At 44.8% G+C, this 13777-nt stretch overlaps 1 long non-coding RNA gene across 2 annotated transcripts in view; it reads left to right on the top strand.

Moving 5' to 3' along the window:
• Positions 1-13777, top strand: part of LOC122405368 — a 113134-nt gene that overhangs the window by 593 nt on the left and 98764 nt on the right. For both annotated transcript variants that reach the window (XR_006259761.1, XR_006259760.1), the window contains exon 2: positions 126-218. This is a non-coding gene — a long non-coding RNA (uncharacterized LOC122405368). The remainder of the gene's footprint in view (positions 1-125; positions 219-13777) is intronic.

Raw genomic sequence — 13777 nt, 5'->3', positions numbered from 1 at the left:
AATTTCTCACGAATCCACGATCGCGTTTTTAAAATCGTTCACCATTACGGCGTTCGTAGATTGTTCGTCACTGTATATCAAAGCGAGGTTATGAACGCTCGCGCGATTTGTTTGTCGTTTTCTAGGTTAGAGGTGCGTTCACTTTGGGAACAAAAACGGGAGTTTGAGGTTGTTTTGCAGCTACCCTGACGTTACAAGTTCTCGAGACTCGAAGAAATGTAAGTACAACTGCAAGTACAAATATATTTCGAACGAACTGTGCTCGAATCCGACCGAAAGCGATAAGTGTCAAGATTCTTTCGTACAAGATACGTGACGCGATCGAAAGTAAACGCAGAGATTTATGAAACGAGTCGAATAGAGATGCAAAGAGACAAAGTGACAGGAGACGTCGGTAAATACGTCGCGGAATCATTACTCGATGGAAAGAAAAGAGGACTCGCGAGATTGTCGTTCGCAAATTAATCTCGTATTAAATAATGCCGTTTGTTGGCTCGGCGAGGCGCTTTATAACATCGGCAGTCGTAACGTATAAATTACACGCACCGCGTTTATAACTTATACGGCCGAGGTATAAGTTATAAAGGCGTCGTACGGTCTATGAGTTATAACTGCCGCGATGGTAATTTATAAGTAACAACTGCCGAAGTTATAACGCCCGCGGTCCCGGAGACGTAGCTCCCCGTGACTCTTATATTCGTTCGCGACAGTTGCGAATCGAACGTAAATTTTCTGCTCGGGGGGCGCGGGCAAGTTTTAAAAGTCTTATGATATTTAGATATCTCGCCGCGGGGCCGTTTATCAGTCGGTCAAGACAAGAAATTTAATTCTCTTTTCGCAGTTCGTTCGCTTTAGCGTGACTTTTTAATGGAACAAGTATATAACCTAACCTGCAAGCAAATGATAAAACTGACAGGCGATAACTTGATGTAAAAGACTGCCCAGTTAGTTTCTTACGATTTCTTTTGTTCTAACAAATTGCTGGTAAAGCACGTGTTTATCGGTTCTACGTTTCGCCCGTGTGGTTTTTGAAATTATGTAAAAAATATATTTCGTAAGGAAAAGTAAATGTATGTCTACAGTTGACGTAATTACGTTCGAAGTAGTGAGAACGTAGAAAACGGAATACATAAATTAGTCGATTGTTCGAAATCATTGCAGTAAAAGTAAAAGAAATTTTTTAATTCATTCGCATCGATGTAGAAAACTTGTAGATGGCTGAAACTTACAATTTTTATTACTTTAGAATTCATTGATAGTAAGATATTATCAAGGTATTGCTTCTCTTAAAGAATTTCTTGACTGCCATTTTTGAGTAAAGAAGAGATAACCTAACCTAACATAGTAAACAGTAGCTTAGGAACTTAGGATCGAAGTATATTTTATTTGTAAATCTGGTAGTTTACAATATCTTAATTTCGATGAATATTAATGCCACTGACTGACAAAGAGTGTTAGATGAAGAGGGGATAATCCTGTGTCCTTGAACGACCACTTTGTGGCTCTTACGTAGTCGCTAGGGGGCTCCACGTGTCCGAGACTTGCAATTTAGATATCAACTTGTATTCCAAATGCATTCTGCATCTTTTGGTTGAAACGTATCGACCGAAATTGAACTTATCGATAAATATGGACGAACGACGATAACGAAAGTTAGAAAAACTGGGAAGGTTCACGCGGTCGGACCTGCGCATGTGCATAAATCTCTGCGCGGTTCGGTGCATTCCTCCGGAGGCAGGCGCACGTGCGTTCGCACGCGTGTACCGCGAGAGACCTCCGTAGACATCAGCGATGGTACGAGAAACAGGGAATCCTGAGAAAGACGGGAAGACGACGAGGGGTGGTCGCGGGGAGGGAGGGGGCGGGGGGAACGGAGTGAAGAGCCCACGTGGAATATCCAGTGCAGCATGTAAAAGTCCGTTATGCTCGGGACGTGGTGTTAGCGTGGTGCATAGGCGTATATGCATTAGTATGGCGAACGCTATAAATAGATGTAGCAGACCGCAGAGAGATCCTAGCCACCCCGCCTCCTCTCGCGTATCAGAATGCACTTGGTAGCGCTGGGTCTCTTCTCGTTTCTGCAGAACGGACCCAAACTTGCGGGACGGAGACTTTTCTACGAACGTCGAACGGTTCGTTGAATGAACCGTGCGTAAACCGAGCGCTTGAATAACTTGGAGGTTAGGATTAGTAACTACTTTGCGCGGTTCGTCTTGCATTTCGGTTCTCACGGTAAATCGTGCGCGTACGATAAAGACGTTGAACGATGTACAAGATAAAATACATTTTACGAAGATAAATGAATTTGAAGCCATAGAAGTTAGAATTATAAAATGTTACTGCAAAGAATGTATTTATGATCGCGGTTAGAGTTGCCATGGGGGTCCGCATAGATGGCGCTAGCATTTTTTTCGCGTTACGTATCGCGGTAGAGGGTGCTACCGGGTTTCGCGGACTCTATCGAGTAATCTACGAGTAACCCGATGGCGAACCAGTCCCTGGGCGTTAATAAGGCGTCGATGTAACGCCGGCGTGCAATTTAAAACACCATTTTCGCGGCGCAGGCCGTTATGAGATACCGGTACACCGGACCGATCCAGGCACAAACAGCTTCTGTTTTCGGCAATGAGGATGTCAGACAAGTTACGACACGGCCAGCAGGTGTTGCGGGGAGAGCCTGTCGGGGCCCCGGGTACTTCCTCCTTTTTCGTCCATTTCTCATTTTCCTTTGATTCTTTTGGAACGCGTGGCCCCGACCGAACACGCGAGCGCAGCTACCGTTCAACCTTTGTTGTATCGGGTCGACGATCGATTCGGGGACCAATTACCAGACGGCGCTACTCGTTGCCCCTGTACAACGCTTCTGTCTCTTTGATCTGACAGAAATTTCAATAGAACTCGTTATGGAAGTTATTGTGGTAAATGGCCCTTAACCGCTCCCGCGACGAGTCTCTTTCAATAGTAAAAACAGTTTTTTTTATTTAATGTTCCCAAGTACTTGGAGACAGAAATACAAGTAAAAGTTAACTCTGACGCGATAGAGTAGATAAGTTAAGATAAAGTTTACTCCGGTAAAATACAATATTTTATTTTATTTTACGTTTAGCGAAGTCCAAGGGTGCGTTGTAACGTCGATAGTTGTAAAATAACCGGCAAAGGGAATTGCACTGCGCGCGTAAGCGAGATCGGATCATAAAAAATGAAAAACGCATTAGATAATCCATTTAGCCAACGGCTGCGACGAGATCGTTATTTCATGCAGCATGTAAATTAACAGTTCAAGATTCATGATTCGCGTCGAGCCACCTGTAATTTCCGCGTAATGCTATACATTAACACTTTAACATACAATGCAATCGAATGTGCCGGTGAATGCATTTGCGGCTCGAAACAGCGCCTGGCTGTTGGCAATACGGTAGATATTTCTGCTAGCGTGCTCCTGCCGATTAGGCGATCATTGCAAATAGAATGAAACATAATTTACTCGTTAAAACCAGCGAGCATCTGGTCTATTCCGTAGTCGAAGGCTTTATTATCCGAGATGCACTCGTGGCGATAGTTTATGACAATATCTTGGATAGCGATTGAAACACTGAACAAAGAAAACTGATTTTTTTGCAACCCTTAGAGGCAACAGGAAATTTAATACTATTTTGCTAATTGACTGCTTCGGTTACCGACGGAAGATAACAAAATGTAATTTGGTATTGAAACGATCCACGTGGGAGTGAAAAATACGATCACTTAGTAGAGTAATGCTGTAAACGCTATGAGAAATATTACCTCGTAATAAATGTCCCTACACCCGGCGAAAACCCGATAAGAATACTTGACTCTAGCATCCAATACCTCCGCGCAGAAATAACATCTCGTTCCTAACAACCTGGTAGCGCGTCTATTAATTAAGTTTGCTTGTATTGGGTTTGAAATTGTAGCAGCCGGTTGCACGGAATAAAACCAAGTCCCAATAACATAAATACCATATATCCGTTTCTCCTTAGTTACCTACGGGAGGTAACAAGATAGCGAAACAACACCGTGGGGATGATTGGACATCATTTATCGAGGGGAAAATTCGATTAGTTAACGAGGTGACTCGGTAAACATCGAGAGCAATTTCGCTTGTAAATAAATTTTGCGAATACCAGTCCTGTACAATTATCGAGGGACGGCAACGAGACCGACTTGGATTCAGTTATCCGGGGGCAAAATTCTAAGAATAATTCTAGCAACAAATTTTGCAAATACTCCGCGGTATTAACTATCGTAGGAAGGAATAAAGCTTGGTTCGTTAGCGAAGTAAGAGTAATCGTGCTTAGGACGCGAAAGCTCATCAAAATAGCCGACTCAGCGTTATCCAAAGTTCTCGATCCGCCGGCGTAAATCTAAAGAAATCTGCCAGCCGGCCGTACGGCGTACGCTGATAATAACATCCCGTTCTCAACAGCCTATTGGCGCGTCCATTAATTAAATTAGCTTGTTTTCCCTTTGACATTGTGTGGAAGCCGGGGTGTTGGGTACGGCGAGACCAAGTATCCCGGGAGGGCTATCGACGGAACGGGCATAAATACCAAATTCCGCGGGGCTTATCCCGTCGTGGACGGGGCTCTTAATCCCCGGGGAGACGCGTTATCCCCGGCCAGTAAGATCGTTTTATACGACGAAATCTAAATAAAGTCCGTTCGAACGGCGCGTTATGCCGATTTATTTCAATAACCCGGCCGTAGTGCATGCGCGCTTAGAGCTAAGACCCAGGCCAGGGTCGCGTCCCGAAGTCGATTTGTGATGCACCGGGAGAGCCGGGCGCAGGCAAGGCCGCGCGCGAAACAGCCGGCCGCGCCGGATGGCCGTTCGAGGGCCTCAAGGTCAACGATAGTATCGAACCGCCCCACGGGCCCCGGCGCGAACGCCAGAGAAAGAGGAGTCGAGCGTGCATTGCATAATTGCGTCACGTTGTCCGGGAATCGGTGCTCTCGGACGTGCGCAACGACGGTTTTGCAAAAAACTCGCCGGCAAACTGGATTCCATCGCGAGACACACGAGGCGTACGCGTCGAGCGAGTGCACGCGCGCGCCACTGCGCTTATTTATATGCTCTCGCGAGACCGCGTTTATTTCACGCGTGCATCCACGGCTCTGCGGTCGTCCTTGCGTACGCTTCGAAAACGTCGCTTTCTTTTTTCTTCCGCGCATTCTTCTGCGCCGCTCGTTCGCTACGCCGGCCGATCCCAGCGCCTCCGTCGCCCGCGAACCCAACCTGACGGGCGAAAAAGTTTGGTTATGGTCCGCGATACCGGCGAGTTTCGTGAACTCGCGACGTTCGAATCGCGTTTACTTTGAACGGGGAAAGCGAACGATTCGTGTAGCTGTATTTGATCGTGTGTTGTGTCGTGTGAGAAATTGAAAACGCAACCCGTCGGTGCAACAAAGTTGAGAAAGATCGTTCGTCGCTCGCGATGCTCCTACCAGGTACTATTTCTGTCCATCGCGGTGTTATGCTCGCGTAAACGTCCGTTGCTCCTCTTGTCGCGTTTATATGCTTTTCCCCCATGGAAATTTATGCAGATTTATGGGGAAGAAACGTTCCGCTAATGGCGGAAGTAGCCGCAACAAAATCGAGTAGAGCCATTTGTTGACCGTGACACTACATTTGTACAGCATTGTAACCTCGGTTTCGTTAACGATTCTAGTTCCCCCTGACAGGCTTAAATGAAAATGACGCCGTTTCGCGCGACAGCGCGTAAGAAGTAATAATAAAACGGAAGAATGTTTGTTACCGGTAACAACTCTAAGGCGCATCGTGTACGTATATGTACGTTGATCTTTTTGTCGCGTTTGTACGTTCTTCTGAATGTAAATATCGAGAGAAACACGAAGTATACTATCCTCTTTATAGCGGAAGAAGCTATAACATATAAATAATGACAACGTTGCAGAATACTGCATCCAGAGGGCACTGCTCGTTTCCTCGCCGTACGTTGTACACGTATTTTTTTCTATGCAAATTTCCAGCAATAAGATACAGCAACCTTTCTGCTGCGACGTCTAATGGAACTTGAACGAAATTGCTTGAAAATTATGACATTACCGGGGAACACCACTTTTGAATTGCGCTGTAAATTTAATTCTACGGTCACCAGTGGCTTTTCCTGTTGTAAATCACTGAACATAAATTTAAATAATGTTATTCAATATTTTGCTATATATTAAATGAGACGATATCGCGGTACATCATTTTTGCACAGAGCTGTACTTTCTCTTGCACAGATATATGCCACTTTTTCTTATGTTATTTGCGTGTTTTTGTGGATATAAATGTAAGGTACGAACTCGAGAAAGGTCACTCATTGGCAATCACGTTACGGAACACTGTTTTTGCAGGGAATTATACTTTTAGCTTCGTAAACGTTCGTTGATCTTTCAGCGATTATGTATACTATATACTTCCCTGTGTGCAAATATAGACAGAGTCCCGCGGGGTGAATTTTCCACTCGAGAAACAACCGGTGCCGAACAATGTTGCAGGGAGACTATTTTTGCACGGCATTCTACAATTTATAGAACACGCGTGCACCGTCACATTTTTATTCCGCTTATAGACGCGCGTAACTAACTATAGCAACCTCTATCCATGCATTCCGTCGCATTCATACGCTTTCTTCCGCGTGAAAATTTAAATTATACCCATAGCTTCCTTCTTCGATATGTATGATAAGGAGGACCACTATTACTGAACAGGGCTGTACAAGTTGTAATTGATATTCTCACTTCTATAACTTTCCAAGGAACAAAATTTTAGGTATTCCAAATATTCCTCCTCAGGAGTCGCGAATAATCTTGCAGGACCACCACTCATGAATCACCCTGTACAGTTCAATCACGTCTATTCCTATCCCTTTCATGCATTTACTTTCCCCTGTGTACTTGTACAGCGAGTAATTAGAGAAATATTGTTGGACCACTATTTTTGAGCGACGCTGTATAACCTACCCACGTTCAATTTCCAACGTGTAAAATTCGAGTGGAACGTCGTGTTCGATATTTGTAGAGCGAGTAATTAGAAAAATATTGTTGGACCACTGTTTTTGAGCGACGCTGTATAACCTATCCGCGTACTACTGCGTCCGTATAATTCACAACGAGTAAAATTCAAGTGGAACGTCGCGTTCGATATTTGTAGAGCAAATAATTAGATCAATATTGTTGGACCACTATTTTTGAGCGACGCTGTATAACCTACCCGCGTTCAATTTCCAACGTGTAAAATTCGAGTGGAACGTCGCGTACGATACTTGTATAGCTAGTAATTAGAAAAATATTGTTGGACCACTGTTTTTGAGCGACGCTGTATAATCTACTCGGGTACTACTGCATCCGTACAATTCCCACCGCGTAAAATTCGAGTAGAACGTCGCGTTCGATACTTGTATACCGAGTAATTAAAAAAATATTGTTGGACCACTGTTTTTGAGCGACGCTGTATAACCTATCCGCGTACTACTGCGTCCGTATAATTCACAACGAGTAAAATTCAAGTGGAACGTCGCGTTCGATATTTGTAGAGCAAATAATTAGATCAATATTGTTGGACCACTATTTTTGAGCGACGCTGTATAACCTACCCGCGTTCAATTTCCAACGTGTAAAATTCGAGTGGAACGTCGCGTACGATACTTGTATAGCTAGTAATTAGAAAAATATTGTTGGACCACTGTTTTTGAGCGACGCTGTATAACCTACTCGGGTACTACTGCATCCGTACAATTTCCACCGCGTAAAATTCGAGTAGAACGTCGCGTTCGATACTTGTATAGCGAGTTATTAGAGAAATATTGTTGGAGCACTGTTTTTGAGGGAGGCTGTATAACCAAGCCGCGTAGTACTGCGTCCGTAGGCCACTCCTGCGTGCAAGTTCACGTAGACTGTTGAGGATGATGCACGGATAGCTATCTAGCCACTCCGTCGTTCATCAATCGACTGCCGCCCAGATGGCATTCCAATTACAGGCGATCACGATTCCGTCTCGGCATCATCCTAGTTTCTGGGATCGTCGCCAGTAAAGCGACGAGGGATTTTTTTCGAAGGATGCCAACTGGCGTGCAGCGAGTTTATGTGGAGCATAAGGCGGAATCGAACCGTGATTTTATTGGGGTACCGGTCGCGTGACACGTTCCACCGTGCGTCGACTCCGCGCTCCTCCGAGAGAGAGAGAGAGAGAGAGGATGTGGGATGTTTTGTTCGGTAATTTAATTACCGTGATTTTTTTTCCACCTGGCAAACCGGCTCCCGTGGGCAGTGGCATAAAAAAAAAAAGTATGGTAATTATGGTTGACGATTCCGCAGGGACGAATCCGTACTCGAAACCGTACTCGTCGCGCGACTACTCTTTCTCCTTTATTTTGGTTCAACGATTCGTCTTGCCATTTAACGACCCGGCCCGACGAATAAATTCCAATTTCGATTCTCTTTTTATCCAAAGATAATGGAATACCGATTCGACCGCCGCGTTTTCGATCGATAACCGTTCCAACGGTACATCACTCGCCTCGTGTATCGGATATCGTAACGTAACCTAATTTTATTTTTATTCGTTAAACTTTCGCGAATATTTAACGTTACTTTTCATTTTTATTTTAGGTACTTGGTACACGCGTAAATAATATTTATTTCGACCACTGTCGACGCGCGGACTCTAATCACACGTCGACGTACGACTGTTCATAATTTAGAAAGTCGAACGAAATTACTTGGAATGATTTCTGGGTAAACGGTTGGTATATTCACGAAAGGCAAACTCGACCAAAAGTTGCGTTTGCAAAGGAAAAATCTAGGCTGCAGGGGTGGGGGGGGGGAATGATTTATGATCGAGATCGAAGGAAATTAGCCGGAAGGTCGCGGGAGCGTAGTCGACGGGTAAAACAGATTGCCCTTGGAAGTCGGGTAGGAATAATGGTCAATTTGAGAGTATATTGTCCGATGGGATTGCCAGTTCCAGTTCGTGTTTGAAAAGATAGGCATTAAAGGCGCAACCACCGGCGACGACACGCGGCGCAAGAATTTTAACGGAATCGCGCGCGGCGGTGCCTCGCCACGGGCTTCGTTTTGCTTCTGTTCCCATTGCTCTTACCACTCAACGAGTGTACGTCTTTTCTAACAACGTAAGTACAAGGTACATGTGGACACACCGTACCCACCACCACAGTGACACATGATCGCGACGATGGAAAATACGAGCCGTCCCATTGGCGTAGCCAATTCTCTTTTACAGCCACATTGTTATCCTTCTTCACCTAGAGTCACCTCCTATCACAATACATTTTTACCCAGTGTCTTGTTCGATTCACAGTTTCGATCGTTTCTGCTGATATTTTTATTATTTTCCAAATTTGGAAACCAAGAGCAATGATCGTTTTAGCTCACGATCTATTACGATTCTATTATGATTAGACGTATTTTTTACTTAAAACGCGCCATTAGTCGAACGTGTTACGGGGAGATCGATGATCTAGAAAGGCAACGGAGTAACGCACGAGGGAATTTTTCTCGCGATCTCCGTCTCGCGGATAGATCCTTCGTGGCGCCGGTTTTTGCGATACGTTTCCTGGTGCTCGGCAACCGTATACTTGCGGCTGTCGATCGTACGTTGGAGCGATTAAACGATAGAAGCGATTAGGAGGCCGCGCGCGCATGCCTTCGTAACAGCTACCATGAAATTATTAGCACTGGCGCCAGTTATCTAGCGCCTCTCTCTTTCTATCTATCCATCGAACCATCTATCTTTCTCAATTTTTTTTTCTCTCTCTCTCCGTTCCATTCGCGGCGTGGAAACGCCACGCCACCGGCATTGCCACGCACCTCACCCACGTTTCTTCTTGTTCCACGGTTCCTGGAATTTCACGCGAGCGTGCTGTGAAAGGTTCTTTCTCCTATCTATTAATCGAACCTTCGCAAACTTGTTTATTGTGCCCAAAGAATCATTTCGTGCCTACTTCGAGCGTAACTCCGTAACGCCACTGTGCCAATTTCGAACCCCAATCTCTTGCGTTTCGTCGCCATTTTTAAATCCGACTCGGTACCATTTTAGCGCGAAATTCAAACCCGATTCGTAACATTCTTGCATTTTTGCAACCTTTCGCCTTAAAATGCAATTCAAAAATTCATAATTCGACTTATCACGATCGCAACGACAGATAAAATTGAAAAGATCTCGAGGAAGCTCGACGTTTCAGACTTTTATCGTTATTCTAAAAACCAACGCCTGTATATTTTCTCTCTCGAATATTTTTCTCGTCTCGTAATGCCGGAGATGTCGTGTAGAACTCGACATTACAATTTTTACGAGCAGCTGTATATTTCACGGGCATTGCGTCACCTGTTTCGCGCTAACGAAAGAAAAAATGGCCCCCGCGTATCAGCTTACATAAAACGGCCAGTTCCTTTCGATCTTTTATCACTGTACCGCCCGTACAAAGGGACCAGATATATTATCTAGATTTCATATTACGCGTCACTCTCAAGGTTTTCAATTTTTCATATCGAATTTCACTGGGTTCGTTCGAGACGTCGTATTTCGAAAAGAAAGTATTCATAAAATAAATATATATTCGTAAATTAATGTCTAAAAAAATTAAAACCTTAGAAGAATTTTTTTGTCTACCGGGTGACTGATAAATACAGTCCGTGGTCGATTCTCCTAAGTGTCTATACCGTACGTGTTGGTACGCGTGTTGGGAATGCCGCGCCAGGCTCGCAAATTTCGCTAATGGAACGGTAATGGAACGTGAACGCGATTTTCGGGCGTTTTGGCACACGGGGAGCTCTTTTGGCGCCTCGCCAGACGGTGTCTCCGGAGATGAAACGCTCCGACGGTGGCGAACGATCTCTGTTTACGTGCTCCATCTTTCTCACTTTCGAGTCACCTGTCTCGACGAGTCCAAACTCAAACCAGAAGCTTGGAACCATAGTGTCGTTTGATTCTAATTCCTACGGTGGCCATCGTCTCTCGTACTCGCCGCTAGAGGGACCACTTCTCTCGCAAGCGCTCGACCAATCTTCCATTGATCAGATTCCTTTAAAAACGAAAAAAATGTGCCTGTGACAACGCTACAGTCACAAAACGACGCGTCATCCTGATTTCGCTAGTCGTTTCTTTTTCAGCCGAGTAACTGTCGTTTGATTCTCATTTCTATGGGGTCCATCGTCTCCCGTACTCGCCGCTAGAGGGACCACTTCTCTCGCAAGCGCTCGACCAATCTTCCATTTCTTTAAAAACGAAAAAGATGTGCCTGTGACAACTCTAGAGACACGAAACGACGCGTCATCGTGTCGCCAGGACCCCGATTTCGCTAGTCGTTTCTTTTTCGGCCGAGTAACCGCGACAGTGACGCGGTTGTTCGATTAATAGAGAAAGTTCTTCGTCGCGTACGACGAAAATAAAAAGTATATGAGATAAAATGAAAGAACCCTGTCCGGTGGTCCTTTGTTTATGGGGAACACCTTCCGCGGCGATGAATGGTCCTATTCAGACGCGAGTTGGTCCGTCACCGGGGATAATAAACTCCCGGTGGTCGTCGTAGAAAGAGAAACCGAGGTCCGTCGTACGCGATTAATCGATCAGCGATTTCGTTAATTGCGTCGGTATTGTGTTTCTTGTAATTACTTTCACCGCCACGCGGGAGAGAATCTTAATCCGGCTGGTTTGCTTAGCGAGCCACCGAGAGTATCTTGTTACGGTTTTTGCCGTAAAGAATCGACGAGCACGACTCAATGGCCGTACACGATTGGCCATCCGACTAATTGGGGGTAGATTTGTGTCGAGGATTAGCCGGGATTCTCTCGTAACGAGGAAATTGAAAGCTGCTGGGCGGGTGGGGGAGAAAGTTCGTGGGTGGTTTCTGGAAAAGAACGAACGCGAGACGCCTCGAAACTTAATACGAACAGCGGTGGCCAAAGAAAATTGCGGCACCTCGATGGTATCGATGTTTTTGGTTTAACGCGTGTGCAGGGACCGTCTATATTATCGGCCATTAAAGGTTTGATTTACATTAAAGGTAATGATGGGTTCGGATTTTACTTGGAAAGCTATTAACCGCCGTGTATTTCGGACATACTTTGACGACGTAACCATAACCTGTCTAATATGATAGATGACGGTGTTGTGCCTGGCGCTGCAGCGCGGTGTGAAACGTGGCTCGAAGCGTGAACGTATTTTTACCGGAAATCGTAATTTGCTACAACGAATCAACAAATAGTTTAAAGTATATTTAACCTTTCTTTTTTCGTGAAAAGCAAGATTACGTTTCACGATCGAACGAACAATCGCGATCTACGTTACCGACCGAATTTAAAAACCTTCCCCTCGCTACTCTCCCCTCCCACGAGCACGATTTATTTGAGTCCGTAGGTGCACCCTTGTCGCGAGCACTCACTCGAACTGGAGACTTTCACAATCCGCCAGGTTCCCGCACGAAGCCCATAAATTCTTATTAGCGATTAGCCCATCCGAAATGTAATAACGATGCCCCGGCGTGCCGCTTGGATGTATCATTAGCCGATGATAGACGACGCGTTGCGCAATTAACAATTACTGGCGCGCGCTGGGGCCCCCGGGACAGGATTCCCCGAAGTAATGCAAATTACAGGATTACGGCTGGCATTGGGGCAAAAGTGAATCCGATGATGGAAGGCACTCGGAAGACGAAACACGGGGGAAAAGTTCGGTCGAGTACTTTTCCAAGTATTTACCAGCAAACTACCATCGAACGACGATCAATTATGGCATTAACGAGGCTAGAAGTCACGAGTATATCCAAACAAATTAGATCGATCTCACGGCGAGAGTACGGAATAACGAACGTACAGGAAACTAACAATAGCGACGAGTGAAACTTCAGTATCTATCGTTATCCTGTGGCGCGAGCATGAAACACCATTAATTTCAAGGTGAACGGATCAAAGAATTAAGAATAATGGTTTTAAGAGTACATTTTGTTCGACTTAAAGATCAAAGGAAGATCGAAGTTCCGCGCGTCCGCGTTGCGCAGCTCCAGTGGCGCCAACTAGCGTTTCGGTCGATCGATAACTGGACGAACTAGAACACCTTCTCATCTCAGCCACGAGAACAACGTGTTTTTAGTTTGTCCACCTATTTCAGGAACACTTTGCATACAAATTGGAATATATCTATTACGAGGATATTGTAACTCACGAGTCGATGTCAAATTAGCTGGCATTAAGCAGATAATAGTTAGTTTACCCCCGTAATGACAATGCGCATAAATTTACTACGCCCAAGTACGTTTCGATTTTTTTCCCCCAGCGGGGACAGTTTCGAAAGATTCGATAACGCAAGTACCCGAGTTCGCCATCAATTCGTATCGACGTATAATTATAAACCACCGTTGCGTTACTCGTCATCAAAGGCGACCGCCTCTGACAAACAAATCCACGGTTTTGCAACCTTCCCGTCATTTTTCCGCCATCCAGATCAACACTTAAGAGAACATATCCATTGCAGTATGCAAAATCGAGATCGTTCTGTCGGACATTTTTACAAAATGGCGGCTCCTGTGAAGCGTGATTCGAACTGAACGTTTCACAGTGACAAATATAAAATAACTATCTGCATAAAATAGAGTAAATTAACCTAGTATTTATATCGAAGATTTATTCAAAATGGCGACCGTGTAGACGACTTCTTTTGATTCTTATTTAAATTAAAAACTACGAAACCCTGTTTTTAATATGATAAATCACTGCTGAAAATTGTTTTTGTTTGT

Source organism: Colletes gigas, unplaced genomic scaffold (genome assembly GCF_013123115.1).
Source record: "Colletes gigas isolate AHSC1104 unplaced genomic scaffold, ASM1312311v1 Colletes_gigas_Sc00004, whole genome shotgun sequence".
Taxonomy (NCBI): domain Eukaryota; kingdom Metazoa; phylum Arthropoda; class Insecta; order Hymenoptera; family Colletidae; genus Colletes; species Colletes gigas.
Note: the sequence above shows the minus strand (reverse complement) of the source record. Positions and strands in the feature narration are given on the sequence as shown.